This window comes from Marmota flaviventris, chromosome 17, assembly GCF_047511675.1.
Source record: "Marmota flaviventris isolate mMarFla1 chromosome 17, mMarFla1.hap1, whole genome shotgun sequence".
Lineage (NCBI taxonomy): Eukaryota > Metazoa > Chordata > Mammalia > Rodentia > Sciuridae > Marmota > Marmota flaviventris.
Genome location: NC_092514.1, coordinates 57458072 through 57474574, shown reverse-complemented (window position 1 = coordinate 57474574; position 16503 = coordinate 57458072). Strand labels below are relative to the sequence as shown.

At 40.2% G+C, this 16503-nt stretch overlaps 1 protein-coding gene across 9 annotated transcripts in view; it reads left to right on the top strand.

The window, feature by feature from the left end:
- The first annotated feature begins 6385 nt into the window (after window positions 1-6385).
- Kansl1 (KAT8 regulatory NSL complex subunit 1) overlaps window positions 6386-16503 on the top strand; it is a 187815-nt gene continuing 177697 nt past the window's right edge. For 4 of the 9 annotated variants that reach the window (XM_071603248.1, XM_071603244.1, XM_071603246.1 and 1 more), the window contains exon 1: window positions 6386-7676. The gene's annotated coding sequence lies outside the window, so the exon portion shown is untranslated. The remainder of the gene's footprint in view (window positions 7677-16503) is intronic. The other 5 variants (XM_071603247.1, XM_071603241.1, XM_071603245.1 and 2 more) reach the window with 3 other exon arrangements.

The following is a 16503-nucleotide window of genomic DNA, read 5'->3' as shown; positions in this document are numbered from 1 at the left end:
GTGTACATACGGGGTATCACAAAACTTAGAAACAGGGGAAATACTTATTATACTTTTGGTTAATGTACTGTGATATAATCTCAATTATATTCTCTGGTTGAGATTTGCACCCTCTTACTCTTGGGTAACTCTGTGATAACAATGAGATAAATGGCCCAATGTTTCCAGACCTTTCAGAGAATATATCAGTAGGATAAATTCTAGGGCATCAAACAGCGTCTGCTATGTGGGAAGTGCTCCGTGAATATTTAAGGAAATTAATGGATAAAATTCCTAGAGGTGGAATTGCTGAATTAAAGGGTGTATATGCATTTATAATATAAATTGTTCCAATTTATATTTTTACCAGTGAAGTAAAACAATGGCTATTTTTTCTTCTGTTACCAACACAATGTTAGCAAGCATTGTGTATCTTTGTGATCTGTTAGATGAAATGATATTTCAGAGCAGTTTTAATGTTTGTGCTTTTGTGAAGTTGAGCATCTTTGCATTCAAGAGCCATTTGCATTTTTCTTTTTATGAAATTCTGACATATATTTTTCCAGTTTTGTGCAGAGATTAAAATTTTTATCGTGAAACAACATACATGCGGAAAAGTAAATAAAACTTTTTGAATATTTCAATAAATAGTCATAGAACAAATACTTATGTGCCATCACCTTGTAAAAAGTAGAACACCAGCAACCTCTTAGAATCACGATTTAACCCGTGTGTGTGTTGTGTGTTACCGGGGATTGAATCCAGGACCTTGCACACGCTAGGCAAGTGCTCTTACACTGCACTACATTCCAAACCCTTTTTAAACATTTTTAATTTGAAACCAGTGGCATATATTTAAAGTCACAGCAACTCTGGAGGCTGAGGCAGGAGGATTCATGTTTGAGGCCAGCCTCAGAAACTTAGTGACACTGTCTTAAAATAAAAATAAAAAGTTCTGGAGTGTAGCTCAGTAGAGAACCCCTGGGTTCAATCCCTAGCAAATAACACACACACACACAAACTTTTTTTTTGTTTTTCAGACAGGGTCTTTTTAATGTGATCTTCCTGCCTCTCAATTTAACCATTTTATGTGTGGATATTTGGGATGTTTCCAGTTTGGGCAATAAGGAACAATGCTGTTATGAATATTCTTATATTTAAACCTTATACTTAAAATTCTGTATTTTCTTATAATATATGTCTAGTAGTGGGTAATAGAATATGGATATCTTAAATTTTACTAGGTTTTGTCAAAGTCTTTTCTAAAGTAACGTACTAGTTTACGCTCTCACCAGCAGTACAAGAATTGCTGGTCTTTATTGATTTGTAGGAAGTCTTTTTAGACAGTTTTGAAGAATTTAGCCCTTTATAAAATGAGCAGTAAATTTTTTTTCCAAGTTTACGATTCTTTTAAAGAGTGACCAATCTTCCCCACTAGAGGAATGAAAAATATAACTGCAAGACATGGAATATTCTTTGAAGCATTTAAGTGAAAAATAAGTGTTCTGGGTTGACCTTCTTATTGCTCTTAATTTGCTCGTTCATGTCATTAACACAACTAATCATGCCAGACATTTTCATGGAATGACCTGGAATTCAAGATGTAAAATATAATAACAATGATAGTTAACAACTGAGTATTAAGCCTGTGTTAGGCATTTTTTGGGGGGGAGGGTAGATACTGGGATTGAACTCAGGGGCACTTGACCATTGAGCCACATCCCAGGTCTATTTTGTATTTTTTTAGAGACAGTATTTCACTGGGTTGCTAAGCACATCTTGCCGTTGCTGAGGTTGGCTTTGAACTTGCCATCCTCCTGCCTCAGCCTCCCGAGGTGCTGGGATTACAGGTGTGCACCACGGTGCCCGGTTGTTAGGCACTTTAAAAATCCATTTAATGTATTAACCAATTTAATACTCACAAGATAGTGAGAACTAAATGTTTATATATTTATTTTTTCTTCACATTTTTATGGGTACATTATAGTATATTTATAAGGTAATGAGGACTAATATTCATTCCCCTATATATTTATTGAGCACCTCCTATGGCAGGCACTTTTTAATGCCCTAGAATTTATCTCCTACTGATATATTGTCTGAAAAGTCTGATAGTACAACATGTAGGTACTATTTCTTGCCCCATTTTATTGATAAAAAATAAATAAGAAGCTGAATTGAAGGTGTTATTCACGGCTGCTTTAAGTAGAAATAATCAATTTAAAGAAGAGTCTTAACTGGTAAAGATATTTAATTTTTAAAATTAATATTTTTTTAGTTGTAAATGGACATGATACCTTTATTTAATTTATTTATTTTTATGTGGTGCTGAGGATCGAACCTAGGGCTTAGCATTCTACCACTGAGACACAATCCCAGCCCAATATGTTTAACTTTTATAATTTGTTTTCCTTCTTGCAAATGAGTGATACACCATCCTGGCCCCCTGTTCCCAATCATCTCAGATCTACAATAAGTCTCAAGCATTCTCCTTCCCTCCCTTTACCCTTTGTTCCTATCTCTGCAGCACTGGGAATCAAATACAGGGTCTTAAGCAAGCTAGATAAGTGCTCTACTACTCAGCTACACCCACAGCCCCTGCTCTTTCTTTTCTTTGAACAAAGATAAGATGTAAATATGTTTCTTTCAAGTCCCATTCATATTTTGTTGTTTTTTGTGTCACAGGATGTCAGATATCCATCTCCTGGCATGATTAGGAACAAGAGAGTGTTTGGAGCAAGGGGAAGAAGAAGAGAGAGGGGCTGGGGATGTGGCTCAAGCGGTAGCATGCTCGTGGCCCGGGTTTGATCCTCAGCACCACATACAAAGATGTTGTGTCCGCCGAAAACTAAAAAATAAATAAAAAATTAAAAAAAAAAAAAAAAAAGAAGAAGAAGAGAGAGACAAGGAAGGGCAGATAAGGAGTGTATGAAGGGTGGGAAGGATTGTTTCTTTAGGGTAGGATTCCTTTCTCTTCCTTTTTCAGACAGGTTTTTCACTATGTTGCCCAGGCTGACCTCAAACTCCTGGGCTCAAGTGATTCTCCACCTGAGCCTCCTGAATAGCTAATACCATAAATGCAAGTCACCATGCTTCCCTTTGGGTAGGGTTTCTTATTCTGTGGTCCACAGATTAAGAAATCTATGAATTTGAAACAGGAAAAATAATGTCTTTTTTTTTTCCCATTTGTTTTGGTTAGTAGGGATTGAATCCAGGGGTGCTTTATCACTGAGCTAAATCCCCATCCCTTTTTATTTTTTATGTTTTTGGTACGGGGATTGAATTTAGGGGCTCTCAACCACTGAGCCACATTCCCAGCCCTATTTTGTATTTTATTTAGAGACAGAGTCTCACTGAGTTGCTTAGTGCCTCAAAATTACTGAGGCTGGCTGGGATTGTGGCTCAGTTGTAGAGCGCTTGCCTGGCATGTGTGAGGCCCTGGGTTCAATCCTCAGCACTGTCCATAAATACATAAAACAAATGTCCATCTACAACTTAAACAGATATTAAAAAAGAAAAAATAATTAAAAAAAAAAAAAATTACTGAGGCTGGCTTTGAACTTGTGATCCTCCTGCCTCAGCCTCCCAGCTGCTGGGATTACAGGCACGCGCCACTGCACCCAGATTTATTTATTATTTTTAGGCAGGGTACTGCTAAGGTGTTGAGGTTCTTACTAAATTGCTAAGGCTGGCCTTTGAACTTGCAATCCTCCTTTCTCAGCCTCCTAAATTGCTGGGATTATAGGTATGTGCCACCATGCTCAGCAATAATATGCCTTTAATTATGCTGTAGTCCAAGAAAAAAATGGGTATTTATCTCAATTACAGATAGAGACAACAAACTAGTATTAACAGTACCTGTGATCTTGTCATCAATAAGAATCACAGATATTTTCACAGTATATTATAATAGTTATTGCAGATATCTTAAAATAACATTTATGCTTATTTATGACATCAAATTTATAGTGGTAATTTGGCCTGTCATTAGATTTTTTTTTTAAATTTTAATATTTATTTTGTAGTTTTCGGCTGACACAATATCTTTGTTTGTATGTGGTGCTGAGGATCGAACCTGAGCCGCACGCATGCCAGGCGAGCACGCTACCGCTTGAGCCACATCCCCAGCCCATAGATTTTAATATATTAATAAAAAAGCACGTTACTATACTTTTAGAAGTATTTTGAAAGTTGTATTTTAATGTAGATAGTTTCCTTTGGGTTCCTATGTATGTTTGTTATGAATTTTAAATTCTGAGAAGGGGTCCATATGTGTCACCAGACTACCAAAAGGTCTGTGATGTGAAAATGTTAAGATTTCTGGTTTATGGCTGGGCATGGTGGCATATACCTATAATTACAGCTGATCCAGAGGCTGAGGCAGGAGGATCACAAGTTCAGAGCCAGCCAGTACTCTGTCTCAAAATAAAATTTAAAAAGGGTGGGAATATAGCTCAGTGACAGTGTTTGCCTTCAACGGCAAGGTTCAGTGTTGGGTTTGATCCTGGTACTTAAAAAAAAAAAAAAATTCTGACTTATGGGTATTTTCTTGACTTTCATTCTTATTGTCACATGGTTACCGGGGTCTAAAGAAGGTTCCCTAAGTGAGCCTCAAGACCTGTGAGGTTCTCAGGGCTTTATTACTCCGTTTTGCCAGAACCACTTGCTGCTTTTTATCTTTTATGCTGCTTCAATTAGTCTTTCTTTTCTTTTTCATCCTCCTGACTTTTACTGTGGGTGTCTTTTCACACTTCTTGGGAGTTGTTTATGCTTTAGTATGTTGTAGACAACCATGTTTTTGGGCAAAGTACCCCATATCTTTTCCAGTCCAGATTGTCCACTCTCTCCCAAGTTCCAGAACTCCAGTTGTCTATGGGACAACACTTGGTTTACCCCTGGAATCTGGAACTGAATAAATTAAAAATTAAAATTTCTCTCTAAATCTGCATGTTGTCCTAATTTTCTTGGACAAACATTCAAGAACTGTCTGTCCCTTGGTTTTATGACCTTAGATTATTTAAACATTTAAATCGACTATTTTTTTTTTTTATTTGAACCTTTAAGAATGGTACAGAAATCAAAAACTACAAAGAATATGCAGTGAGATTCTTCCTCCCACCTGGTTCCCTAAGCACTCAGATTCCCTCCTAGGAGGTAAGCACTGTCACCAGTTCTGAGAGTGATTTTTGATTTTTTCTTATATCATTTGTAACTGAAGTCCTTCCTTGTCTGCGAGATGTGTGCCCTTTCCTTTTCAGGCCCTCACGACCTTATATATGGTTGACTTTATAAATATTTGTATGTGTATATTTTACATACATATATAAAATCGCCCCCTATGGCCTTCCGGCCTTGAGTTTTTATCGCGTCGCTTCCTGGATGAAGAACCTAAAGGGTGAGGGGTCGGGGTTTTGGGTGATGGAGAAGAGGACCTAAGGGACTTAGGTAGGGGGTTCGAAGTGGTCGACTGATGTGAAGCACTGCCGGGATTCCTGTTTTTCCCACCTCAGGCCCTCTTCCAATCCTCGCGTCCTAAAGCCTCTCATTTCCAAAGGCCCATACAGAGACAGAGACAGCGAGATACACAGAGACAGAGACGCCGAGGCACCAGCATCCCTCTCCCCCTTCTGTCCCGCCCCGCCAGCCTGACGGACATCCGCTCTCAGCCAATGGAGCCTACGATATGCCCTGGAGGAGCCAATGAGAGACAGAGGAGGGCGGAAGGTTCCCCGCCCCCACTTCTAGGCTTGGTTGAGCCGTGCAGGTAGGTCCTGGGCTGGGGGAGCCGCCGTTGGCACTGGTGCCCCGGGGGGTGGGGGCACGAGTGGGTAGAGGTGATGGTGGGGAAGGGGAGGCGGCCCCCTACGGGGAGCCCGAGGGGGCGGCGCGGCCGGGAGGCGGGGGGCCGAGCGGCCCGGGGAGCGGGCGCCGCGGAGGGCCCTGGAAGCGGCTGGGCTGGGGGAGCGGGTACGCGTGTGCGGGGCTTAGGGACTCCAGCCCCGCGCCCACCCGTAGGCCTGGGCCACAGGCTGCCCACCAAGCGGCCGGGGGCTGGCCGCCTGGGGGGGCGGGCCGGGCCGGGGGTGCAGAGCGGAGCCTGGGACGCCAGGCCGAGCCGAGGTGGGACGGACCGACGCGGAGAGGAAGGGAAGCTGCATCCCGCGGGCCGCCCCCTCCTGAAGAGAGCCGGGGCAACGGCCACCGGCGCCTCTACCCCGAGCACACTGCCCCACCAGCCCCCTCCCTAACAATGGGAATGGGGCAGGAGGAGTCGCCCCACTGCGGGAAGGCTGGCGGGCGGGGGGGCGGAGGTTTGGGACTAGGGTCCAAGGCGGGGGGAGGGGTGAGAACCCGGGCTCTCCCCTTTCTCTTCTCTCGCTGTCTTTGGAGGTGGGAATCTTGGCGGGGGGGCTCTTAAACCCTCCTAAGATTGGGTCAAGAGTCAAAACTCCTCCCGCCCCCTCCCCCCAATCCGATGAGCGGTAAGGAAAGTGATGGACAAGTGTTCGAAGCCGAAGTGACAAACGCTTAGCAAGAACAAATCCACTCTGGAGGTTTTCAATATTTACATTTTTTTTTAAGTGAAGGTACTTTACTCTTTCAATTTTTTTTTTTTCTTTTCAGAATTTATGTTTTAAGAGGTGAGTGCTTTATATTTGTCCCTACTCGGGGCAATCCTCCATTTTAAGCGAAGCAGTAACTGGTTAAGCTGGAATTTCATTCAGGCCTAGGACTTGAACAAGGATCCTGTAGGAGGTCATTTAGTTAAATTGTTTGGTCTGCTTTTAAAGATATCTAGGAAAGAAGGGTCTTTTATTTTCTTGTACTACTTGGGTGAAGAACAGGTCTTATTTTTCACATAAACCGATGCAGAAACTTAAGTTCAAGAAAATTGGGGCTGGGGATGTGGCTCAAGTGGTAGCGCGCTCGCCTGGCAATGCGTGCGGCCCGGGTTCGATCCTCAGCACCACATACAAACAAAGATGTTGTGGCCGCCGAAAAGTAAAAAAATAAATAAATATTAAAAAAAAAAAAAAAAAAGAAATTTAGGACAGTTGGAATCATCAGAGGTTTTTAATTTACTGAATACAATTAAATGTGGCAAGGATCTTTTTTAGGTGGTCAATTAACAAGTCACTTTTTGATAATTATGAAATACTGTGGATAATCATGTTTTCTGTCTGGGATTTTAGTTTTCTAATTCTTTGATAAGCAGTTTTATATTCTATAATATGTGTTACATATTTATTTCTTGTTTATGTAAAGTGTTTTTCTCACACACATCCACCCACACATTTGCCTTTTCCAAAGGGAATTTTATCTTGCATACCTTTTTTTTTTTACTTTTTAGTTGTAGATAGACACACTACCTTTACTTTATTTATTTTTATGTGCTGCTGAGGATCAAACCCAGTGCCTCAAGTGTTAGGCAAGCACTCTACCACTCTACCATCACCTTTTCCGGTTAATGAAAAAAGTTAGAACTTCCAAGGTTTTTCCCAGATAGCTGAAATCAATTCGTGTATTTTATTTTTTTGTCTAAATGAAAATCCTTTCTTTCAGAAACCTTCTTGAAACAATTTTCCTACTTGCTCCTATCTGGTGACTAAGGGAATTACTAAGACTCTTCTCGTTCATTTCTGAGTATTGTCTGAACTATTCCTGACACTATGAATGCTATTTGGATGCCTCTTAAGGTAAGATGTGTTGTTTTTCGTTACCAAGTTTATTTTATTGACTTTTTTAAAATTGAGAAATTCCGATTCTTAAATTTGTACTCTTCAGTCCCCTTACCCTTTCCGGTCAAAACCTTAGTATTAGTTTCCTAGGATTTGTAAATTGTTATTATTCTTGATTATTGGTGTAAAATATTAGTGCAGTTCTCAAATCAACATTTATTATAATGATGTGTTTATCTTTTTAACTTTAAATTATAACAACCTGCGTAATTGTAGAATTCTGTTCCAATCCTGGTAGCATGGATTGGCATTCAGACTTCCAGGTCCACTTTCAAACAGGTACTTTAGAGTCATAGGTACTAGGGTGTGTCCCACTCTTGCAAATCAGTAGCTGATTCATGTGTTACAAAAGATGTGTCATTAACCATTTGTTTACTCTGAAACTTCATGTAGTATATTAGAACACTCTAAGGCCTGCTGGTTTATATGTACAACTCTTTGGAGAGTCCTCCTGTTGCTCCATAGGTGTGTGAGATTTTTACATTTATTTTTTGGTACTGGGGATTGAACCTAAGGGTGCTTTACACAGAGCTACATTCCCAACCCTTTTTATTTTTTATTTTGAGACAGGGTCTTGGTAATTTACTGAGCATCTTGCTAAATTGCTGAGTCTGGCCTTGATTTGCAATCCTTCTGCTTCATCCTCCCGAGCCACTGGTGGATTACAGGCGTATGCCACCATGCCTGGCTTTTTTTGTTTTTTTTCTTCAACAGGTGGCACTTGTGCCAAATTTCACCTTATAGGGTTAAACCTCATTTGGGCATTGTGGACAGGTGACCTTTAGATGAAAAAGCTCCTGTTGATGTGGTGGTTCTCCAGACTCTTAGGACACCTTCTGATCTCTTATATACAGATGGCCAAAGAACTCTCCATTAGAACTAAGTAGAGGACATAGTTTATGACATATATAGGGAAGAAGTGGGAGGAAGGACAGAGAAAATGATGGAAGCTCTTTACCAACTTGATCTTCCTTTGGAGTTCGATACTAGTTTAGAAAAGATTGTTTTGTGGTAATCTGATCTGTTTAATTCCAGATAAATGGAATGGTGGATAAGTCAGAATAATGCAATCTGTTTAACCTAAATATTTGAACTTGGGGCTGGGGATATGGCTCAGTTGGTAGAGTGCTTGCCTTGCATGCATAAGGCTCTGGGTTCGATCCCTAGCAACATAGGGGGAAAAAATTTAACTAAATATTTAGACTTGTGGGAAATCTTTAGGTAATGTAGATGGGAGTTTTCATCCTCATTTATGGTTTAGCTGCTATTGTTGTTTAATGACTGTTTGTATTAGTATAAAAGAAGCTAAAGTATCATAATTTTTCCAGCATTTTTCCCTGTAGAATTGGAGGGGTTTGCATGGGGGTTAACCAGGAATTCTTGACTGTAGGAATTCTGACTCCCTAGGAATCAGATGACCTTGTATGGAGCATTTCTACATTTTTTTTTTTTTTTTTTGGCAGTGCCTGGGATCAAACCCAGAGCTTCATGAATGCTAGGTAAAAGCTCTGTCACTGAGCTATGCTTCAGCCCTTGTTTCCTCCTCCTCCTCCTCGCTTCTTCTTCTTTTATTGTAGTAGAAGTTAAACCCAGGGGTGCTTTACCACTGAGCTACACTCCAGTCCTTATTTTATATATTTTTTTATTTTGAAGTAGGGTCTCATTAAGTTGCTGAAGGTCGTGGTGAGGCTGGCATTGAACTTATGGATCCTCCTGCCTCAGCCTCCCAAAGTTGTTGTTTGCACTTTTTTTTAAAAAAATATTTATTCTTAAGTTTTAGGTGGACACAATATCTTTATTTTACATTTATGTGATGCTGAGGATTGAACCCAGTGCCTAGTGCATGCTAGGTGAGCACTCTACCACTGAGCCAGATCCCCAGTCCCATTGTTTGCACTTCTTAACAATGCCTCGATGCTCCTAGAAAACAGTCAAGAAGATTGGGATCAGTATATTGGATTTTATGTTATAGTTCCTTGGTTTTAATTAAGGTATTAGATTCAGGGAGGCCTGCTTTTTAACACATCTATCATGTTTCAGGGTTTTACCTCTAAATCTTTGAACTTGGGGTGTTACAATATAGTAACCTCTGAAGTGTACAAAAAGGTCTTTTTTTTTTAGTTGTAGTTGGCCACAAAACTTTTATTTTATTTATATGTGGGCTGAGGATCGAACCCAGGGCCCCGCATGCACTAGGCAAGCGCTCTACCGCTGAGCCACAACCCCAGCCACAAAAGGTCTTTAGCATGGCAGAAATACAGAATGAATGTCAGTGTTCCATACAGAGTTACTACCTGTTAACTACTTGAGGATGCAGGGATGTGGCTGTCTTAATTTTATGTTCCCTTTAATTCTTTGATCAGTGGAAAATATCTTCAAACAAAGTTCAAACAAATTTTTTATTTGCTAACATTTTCCTCGTGATTTTTATTACTTTAAAAAATTCATAAATTGTAGTGTTTGGGGCTGGGGTTGTGGCTCAGTGGTTAAGTGCATGCATTGCACATGTGAGATACTCGGTTTGATTCTCAGCAACACCTAAAAATAAATAAAAAATAAAGAGGGGCTGGGGATGTGGCTCAAGCGGTAGCGCGCTCGCCTGGCATGCGTGCGGCCCGGGTTCGATCCTCAGCACCACATACAAATGAAGATGTTGTGTCCGCCGAAAACCAAAAAATAAATATTAAAATTCTCTCTCTCTCTCTCCCTCACTCACTCTCTCTTAAAAAAAAAAAAAAGATTTAAAAAAAAAATAAAAAATAAAGATATCGTGTCCATGTATAACTAAAAAAAGTTAAAAAAAAATTGTAGTATTTGATCTGGGCAGAAAAAAAGCATCATTTTTGGGGAGGAGAGGAACAAATTACAGTCCTTCGTGTGTGGCCTGGAGCCATCATCAGTTGTCTCAGGTAGTTCTTAAGGGCTACCAGGTACCTGGTGTGCTGGACTGAACTCTGAGTTGGTAGCTGGAGAGGGAACTTCTTTCTTTTTTTTCGTTTTTTAAAAAAATATTTATTTTTTCAGTTGTAGTTGGAAACAATACCTTTATTTCACTTATTTATTCTTATATGATGCTGAGAATTGAACACAGGGTCTCGCACGTGCAAGGCGAGCGCTCTACCGCTGAGACACAACCCCAGCCCCAAAATATAAACTAATTTTTTTTGTGTGTGTGTATGTGGATTCAAACCAGGGCCTTGTGCACGTGAGGCAAGCACTCTACCAACTGAACTATATCCCCAGTCCTAAGTTATATCCCCAGCCCTCTATTGTTAATATCATTAAAATATTTCTGGGATGTATTTCCAAATTGGAGCTACTTATTTTTTAAGTAAAAAGAAATTATATGTTAGTTAAAATGTGTATTTTGAAGCTAAAATATTCATTTTCTGTACTTCATATGCGTTGCTTCTAAGTGTTTTAGAATTAACTCTGTAGTTCTGCCAGGCGTTAAATGTGAGACTTGAGTATGTGCTTGTTGCCATGCTTATAGAAAATAGTGCTTGTGGGGCTGGGCATGTGGCTCAAATGGTAGTGCCCTTGCCTAGCATGCCTAAGGCACTGGGTTTGATTCCCAGCACCAGATTAAAAAAAAAAATAAAATAAATATATTGTGTCCACCTAAAACTAAAAAATAAATATTAAAAAAAAAGTGCTTGTACTTATCCATCTCAAAAATCAAGGTACCAAAGAAAAAATAACTCCAAACAAAACTCCTCAATTTAAGGCACTCTTGTTAGTTAGAATTTCCTATGGAAATTCTTATTTATTCTTTTTTCTCTATATCAGAGATCTGTATCTTTTTAAAACCTGAATATTGCCAGCCATGACTAAGCAATATCAGTGTTTCCATTTCCAGCACAAAGAAGAAAGGAAGGCAGGCTGGAAGGAAGGAATAAAAAGAAGATAAAAAGAAAAAAAAATTTGTTTGGTTTATACATGCATTAAAAAAAACTCTAGAGGAGCCAGGTACAGTGGTACAACCTCAGATATTCAGAGGTTGAGGTAGGAGGATTGTAAACTTGAGGTCAGATGGGGCAAGTTAATGAGTCCCTGTCCCAAAATGAAGTAAAAAAAAAAAGACTGGGATGAAGCTTGGTGGAGGAGCATTTGCCTGTCATGTGCAAAGCCCTGCATCTGATCCTCAGACTGAAAAAAAGAAAAAAGGAAAAACAATTTAGAAGAATACACAAGAAAATGGTGACATTGGTTGCCTGTTAAGTATAGGAATTAGGCAGGTAGAGGAGAGCATGGGAAGAAGACTTCTTTTTTTTTTTAGAGAGAATTTTTTTTAAAAAAATATTTATTTATTTTTTAGTTTTCGGTGGACACAACATCTTTATTTTATTTGTATGTGGTGCTGAGGATCGAACCCAGCGCCTCGCGCAGGTCAAGCGAGCGCGCTACCGCTTGAGCCACACCCCCAGCCCTAGAGAGAATTTTTTAATATTTATGTTTTAGTTATCGGTGGACACAACATCTTTGTATGTGGTGCTGAGGATTGAACCCGGGCCGCACGTGCTACCGCTTGAGCCACATCCCCAGCCCAAGAAGACTTCTTACAATACTTTCTGATATTTATATCAAATTCAAACACTTGAATATAAAATTAAAATCCAGCATCTTAGTCCTCACATTTTTCTTCTCCTGTCTGGAGGTCAGAGAAGTGGTAAGCCATAGCTGAAAGGGCAGACTAGTGTACACTGCCTGAAGGGGGATATATATGTAAAGCGTTCAGTAATCTAAGACATGTGCTTTCTTGGGATCTTGAAGAATTTTTTTTTTGGGGGGCCGGTACTGGAGATTGAACTCAGAGGCACTTGACCACTGAGCCATGTTCCCAGCCCTATTTTGTATGTTATTTGGAGACAGGGTCTCACTGAGTTGCTTAGTGCCTGGCTTTTGCTGAGGTTGGCTTTGAACTCAGGATCTTCCTGTCTCAGCCTCCTGAGCTACTGGGATTATAGGCGTGTGCCACTGTGCCTGGCTGGGATCTTAAAGAATTTTGAATTTATAGATGTGTATTTTTAGTAGTGAACTGCAGTGTCAGATATTAAAATTTTTTTTTACTTAAGTTTTAGTAAAAGGTTTTCACTATTATTCCCTCAAGTTTGCAGTTAGATATACTGTTATCATTCTTGGCTATATGATTTTAGTGATTTTCTTAATCTTTCTGAGGTTTAGGGTCAGGGTCCTTCTTTGTACTGGAAATAATAATACTTCAGAGGATTTTTGTGTGTATTATATCTGTAAAGGACAAGGGGAAGTGTCTGGCTTAGTGAATTACTACTGTTGTTATAATAATTACTATTAATAATAGCTCCTCATACTCTAGTAGTAAGAGTGGTGCTCTGAGCCGGGTGTGATGGCGCATGCCTGTAATTCCAGCAGTTTGGAAGGTTGAGAAAGGAGGATCACGAGTTCAAAGACAGCTATCAGCAATGACAAGGCACTTAGCAACTCAGTGAGAACCTGTCTCAAAAAAAAAAAAAAAAAAGTAGGGGGGGTCCTCTGGTTGTGTGATATTGAGCAAATTCATTAACTTTTTAGAGCCTTGGTATCCTCATCTTTGAAAAGAGTATAATTAGGGCTGATGCTGTAGCTCAGTGGTAAAGTGCTTGTCTTACATGTGTGAGTAAGGGAATAGCCACAGTAAGTTTTGGAGGTACAGAGAATATGTAAGTTATGGGTTCAATCCTTAGTACCACTTAAAAATACATAAAGATGGGCTGGGGATGTGGCTCAAGTGGTAGCGCGCTCTCCTGGCATGCGTGCGGCCCGGGTTCGATCCTCAGCATCACATACAAAACAAACATGTTGTATCCGCCGATAACTAAAAAATAAATATTAAAAAATTCTCTCTCTCTCTCTCTCTCCTCTCTCACTCTCTCTTTAAAAAAAATACATAAAGATACTGTGTGTTCATTTATAATTAAATAAATATTAATAAAAGAAAAAAAAAGGGTATAATTATAGTACCTCAATCCTAGGTTGGATTTTTATTGATGTAGTGTAGTTAGGCTAGCACATGGTAGGTGCTCAATAAATATTAATTGCAAATTTTCTTCATGACATCTATTTGCTAGGGCTTCCATAACAAAGTGACATAAACTTAATGGTTTAAAGAACAGAAATTTAGGCTGGGTACAGTGGTGCATGCCTGTAATCACAGCAGTTTGGGAGGCTTAGGCAGGAGGATTCCAAGTTTAAAGCCAGCCTCAGAAGTTTAGGAAGGCCCTGAGCAACTTAGTGAGATCCTATTTCCAAATAAAAAATAAAAAGGGCTAATAATAAAAAAAAAAAAAAAAGAAAAAAGAAATTTATTGTCTCCCAGTTCTGGTTTCTTTTTTTGGCAGGGGTGGGTGGGGGGTAGGGGTAGGTACCTAGGATAGTACCAGGGATGCTTAACCACTGAGCCACATCCCCAGCCTTTTTTTTTTTTTTTGTATTTTATTTAGAGGCAGGGTCTCACTGAGTTGTTTAGGGCCTTGCTAAATTGCTGATGCTGGCTTTGAACTCTTGATCCTTCTGCCTCAGCCTCCTAAGCCGTTGAGATTACAGGGGTGCCACAGCACCCAGCTAAGGTTTTCTTTTGAAACCCAGAGGGAAGTCCAGTGCAAAATGATATGGTTTTGTCTGTGTGCATTTTATGGAGAGGAAGAGTTCAGTGCTTTCACATCTGATTTTTATAGTTGTCTGGGATTTCTCCAGATAAGTAGGTGTTATGATGTTGGGGTGCCAGTTTTCATTAAGAGACTAGTTCCCATATTCCTTCTCTTCTCTCCTTATTCTGAAGTGAAGGGGTCAATTGATTGACTGGACTATGAGGCAGGGCTACTGGACCAGGCTAGAGAGTGCTCAGAGAGAGCTGAGCAGGCTGAGGCAGAGCACCAGTGATGCAGGTTGGGTGTGAAGAGAAGTCAGGTAGCAGGAAAGAGAGCCAGCCTTGGACATTGCTGGCTACTTTGCACCAGAAGAGTAAGGGAATAGCCACAGTTAGTTTTGGAGGTACAGAGAATATGTAAGTTACTTGATTTAAAGAAATTGGGAAAAAAGCTACCTTTTTTTTTTTCCCCCCCTTTTTCTAGGGATTGAACTCAGGGGCACTGAGCAACATCCCTAGCCCTTTTTAAAAATTGAGGTAGGGTCTTGCTAAGTTGCTGAAATTGGCCTTCAACTGTTTGTGATTCTCTTGCCTTATCCTCTGGAATAGCTGGGTTAATCTAACCACAATACCTGGGCTGGCTGGTCTTATCATTACCACCATTTCTGCCTATTCTTTCACAGTTTTGTTTTCTTTCTTTTTTTTTTTTTGGTACCAGGGATTGAACTCAGGGGCACTCAACCACTGAGCCACAGCCCAGCCCTATTTTGTATTTTATTTAGAGACAGGGTCTCACTTGAGTTGCTAAGTGCCTCACCATTGCTGAGGCTGGCTTTGAATGCAATCCTCCTGTTTCAGCTTCCCAAGGAACTGCTGGGAGCTGCTGGGATTACAGAGCCACTGGGATTACAGGTGTGCATTGCCACACCCGGCTCTTTAACAGTTTTCTTTGCAAGCCATCTGCTTTTATTCTTTAAAGCATCAGTTGGGGCTGGGATTGTGGCTCAGCCGTAGAGCACTCGCCTCCAATGGGTGGGACCCAGGTTCGATCCTCAGCACCACATAAAAATAAAGGCATTATGTTGTGTCCATCTACACCTAAAAAATAAATAAATATTAAAAAAATTATTAACCTTATCTTGACCTCCTCTCCTCTCACCCTATGCAGTTGCTGGGGGACATCTTAGATAGGTCTTTGTCTAACTTGCCATCCATATGCTGATGATTTGCAAATTTTTTTTTTTTTCTCCCACTTCTGACTAGTTTTGTGATCTCCAGACATCTCCACTTTGTTGTCCCAGGGGCATTTAGAAATGTCCTTATTATTCACGTCTCCAAGTCCATCTTCTTCCAATCTTCCTATCCTAGTGAGTGATACTGTTACATATCCAATCACTCAAATCAAGGATTCTGGAGGCTTCTAGATTCCTTCTTCTGCCATCATAGTTATCCCCACTTCTCTATTCTGAGTTCAGAATTTCACTATTTTACTTGCATAACTTTAATCATCTTCTAATCATTTTCTTTGACTGCCTTTAACAAGTTGCTGTCAAAGTGATCTTTGTAAATGCAGGCCTCCTTGTAGCTCTTCTAGTTTTTAAGGTACAGTTCAAATGCTTTAGCCAAGTACTCAAGCCCTTGGTGCAGTTCCTCCTATGCTTCCTGTTATTCCTTGCCTTCTGCACCTTCACACAGGCACTTGACTTTGCTTAAAATGGCCTCTATTCTGTTCTGGAAGCACTTCCTTACTCCTTTAATAACAGTGGTGGTAATAACAGTAATAAAAGAGGCTTACACTGGTGGAATTGTGGTCTCTTGAGTGTGTGCCTGCTCTGCAGTATGCATACCTAGCACTTCTATTGTGTAGCGACTGGTAGTTTGCTTCTATTTCACCTTGTCAGGTCTCTAAATTCTTTGAGAGTAAGGGCTGGCTTTAATTACTTGCACTTGATGGCACTCAGTAAATGTGTGTTGAATGAATGGTCTAAGCACTACATTGAGAACTTGAGGAGAATATCAGTGGAAAAGCTGATTTAGTGGCACCTGTTTTCCAGTCCTGTACTTACCTGTTGGAACAGTAGGATCCAGTCTATGTTGTGAGCAGCTTTGGAATAAGGGTTGCCAAGGTTTACTGTAATTATACTATTTGTGGTGCAGAGGATTGTGCCTAGGGCCTGCATG